Source organism: Octopus bimaculoides, chromosome 1 (assembly GCF_001194135.2).
Source record: "Octopus bimaculoides isolate UCB-OBI-ISO-001 chromosome 1, ASM119413v2, whole genome shotgun sequence".
NCBI lineage: Eukaryota > Metazoa > Mollusca > Cephalopoda > Octopoda > Octopodidae > Octopus > Octopus bimaculoides.
Window position 1 is genome coordinate 87561561 of NC_068981.1, and position 3097 is coordinate 87564657.

General features: G+C 33.7%; 1 protein-coding gene across 2 annotated transcripts in view; it reads right to left on the minus strand.

Annotated features, from left to right (window-relative positions):
• Window positions 1-2502, minus strand: part of LOC106876322 (ATP-binding cassette sub-family C member 10) — a 52589-nt gene extending 50087 nt beyond the window's left edge. Inside the window, exon 1 of one of the 2 annotated variants that reach the window (XM_052968042.1) lies at window positions 2486-2502. The gene's annotated coding sequence lies outside the window, so the exon portion shown is untranslated. Of the gene's footprint in view, window positions 1-66; window positions 186-2485 lie in introns of those variants that run through there. The other variant, XM_052968040.1, reaches the window with a different exon arrangement.
• Window positions 2503-3097: the final 595 nt, after the last annotated feature.

Genomic DNA, 3097 nt, shown 5'->3' on the forward strand with positions numbered 1-3097 from the left:
TATATATATGGATATATATATATATATATGGATAGATAGATAGATTCAGATGAATATGGTACTTACGTTGAGGCACCAGAACTTAGTATGGTATTATCCATACAATTTCCAAATAAGGGGATTAAAATCAAAATAAGCAACAGGGATATCTAGAAGATATCTTTGTTGATTATTTTGATGTATATGTATGTATGTGTGTGCGTGCGTATTGTTAATTATATTCTCAAGTACATTACTTAATTCTGCTACGTAAAAGAAAATATATATATATATACAATTAGTAAATAGGAAATTCCAGAATCCAGGAAAATTGCTGATGATCTACACTGGAATTTTAATAAATTCACTATTTATTTCACTTGAGTAATTCGATATCTAAAGCATGGTATTTTCTGTAAATTATAAATGCTTTTTGTATTGTATTTGTTGGCATATTGCTGTTTTCAAGTAATGCTTAAAGTCGTATGGGTTATGAAGAACTGCTTTATGATCTGAAACAAATTTTTTGAAAACAATAAAGCATCTGCCTGAGTTTGGTTTTTGTAGTACTTTAAGCCCTAACCTTAAACCCTAGCCTTAACCCAAACCCTGAACCCTAACTCTAAAGCTAGCCCTAATCCTACACCCTAATTGAATCCTTAACCAATATGTATACTAAACTGTACAAAATTTCATTGAATATTAATGCCCAAAAAACATCATGAATTAGTCTGTTTACTTCAGGTTTTGAAATTTTTAAAATTTTAATCAGTAATGTACAGGATACCCCCAAAATATAGTAAATGACCCAGTTATATGCAAAGATAGATTTTAGGTTCAGAGAAAATACCTACAGTGACCTAGTTTCAAAAGAAGTTGTATTCATCATTCTGCTATTTGTGTTTAATTTGGATCATAATTTTTATCCCGTTGTCCTCAGAAATAAAACAAGCACACTGAATATCAGAATTCTCAGCTTAGCTACAAAGATCTTTTGTTTCATTCATTGAAAAGCATAAAATATATAATATTCTTTTTTAAAATGTTAAACTTTTAAAATTTTACTGATTCATATTTATGATGTACTTATATAACTGACCACCTCCCAATTTCCAACTGTTTCTCAACTATTTATCAACTACTAACTGATGTAAGTACAAAAAATCCACTAATTGTATATCTACACTCCAGTCTCTCTTGCCATTTGCTATGGAAGTCAGTAAATTATGGCAAGAATACACATTATATTATTACTCTATTATTCTGAATTTAAATCTTTTGAAGTAATTTAATCTCTTTTCCTTCCAACAGGGATAAATTTAGCACTACTCAAATGAATGCAAGCATAGTTATGTGGTTAAGAAGTTTGTTTCACAACTACGTCATTCTGAGTCATTTCCAGTGTACAACACTTGAAGCGACTTACACAGCAGATATTGTTGACTGTTTGGTTTTCAGACATGACCAATTCCAATCTAAAACACAAAATTAAAAGATTCACTATGTTTGTACCACTAGCTGTCAATCATGGTGATTCAAAAATCATAAGATTCCTGAACATAGCCAGGTCTCTCACACTGAGAGCCATGAAAGAACAGTAGGCCCCTGATGAGAGTATGTTATGTATAGCCAAGAGAATCAGGCATTCTCAGAGATTAGGTATCATCAGGGGAGCCATGTTTGTCAGTAGGTTCAGGAAATCATCAACAACTACACCCTAGTAAGCTGATGAGAGCAACGATTGAGAAGATGAAGATAGTGGATTGTACAAGTATTACATAATGAAGAGAGAGCATGTTCAGTAATATCTGGAAGAATCATGTGATCATGTGACCTCAAATAATATGCAGCTGCCTGATTCTCCTTATTTAAACCCCATAGATTATCCGAATATCGCTCATAAGCTATGAGTTGACCTAAGGCTTAGAAAATTACATGCCTGCAATGCTATACAGTGGGATCAAACCTGAAACTCCATTGTTGCAAGGAATAAAATTCCACATCTGAAGCATTCCTAAACATTCAACAAACTGCACCTACATACATACATACATATGTACGCGCATACACACACACATATATACATTTATATATCTATACAAAGGGTTTCTTTTAGTTTTCATCTACTAAATCTACTTGCAAGGCTTTAGCCGGTCTATGATTATAGTAGAAGATACTCGCCCAAGGTGCCACACAATGGGACCGGACTAGGAATCATGAAGTTTGGAAGCAAACTTACCGCACAACCATGCCTATGCCTCTTGTGGGTGTGTGTGTGTGTGTATTGTATGTATATACATGTATGTATGTATATGTGTATATATGTATGCATGTATATATATATATGTAACGATAAATATTTTGTGTTGATGTCGAGGGTCACCACTTGTAACGATAATTTGAGTAGTTACCAATTATAACGGGTAAGACTTGTTGTTATAATTGCAGCATGTTGTAGGATGGGAAAGATGAACAATGCATAAAGTTAAAGAAAATATTTATTTACCATTATGTTACAATACCTTACCACGACGGGCGGGTTATAATAGGTCCATAAACATGCGAAGTAAAGCTTGTGTTTGTATCCTCTTCATTGTTTAGTAGTAATCCACAGAGAGAGAGATATAGTGGTGTTGTAAGAGAATAGAATCAGAGCTAGTGTGAGTTTGTAGGTTGTGGGACGTTGTCTCACAGTGAACTTCGTTTTTCTCGCTGACTATTTGCTTAGTAGTTGCCTTAGTTGTGGTCATGATTATATCCCTAACTAATTGAGCTGTCACGAGCTGCCTCGCTCTGTTGTCACCAAGTGACTACTTTTATTTTGGTTGGGGTTTCTTGTTTTTATAACTATCTCGAAGGATAGCTATATTATTGAGAACAATAGATTTAGTTGATGGTCTTGTTATCTCTATTCTAGCTTTTAGTGGAGTAGAAGAGATTAGGAAGGGTCAAGTGTTGAAGACATTATTTCGGCCTAGGTAAAGCATCTGGAAAATGTAAAACTGGTGTCAGAGAAAAACCATTGTTCCACTGTGGGAAAAGTTCTGTTGCAGTTTAATTTAAATTTGGCTATAGTGGATCAAATCCACTTCATGCATGCAAGATTCTCTACATATAT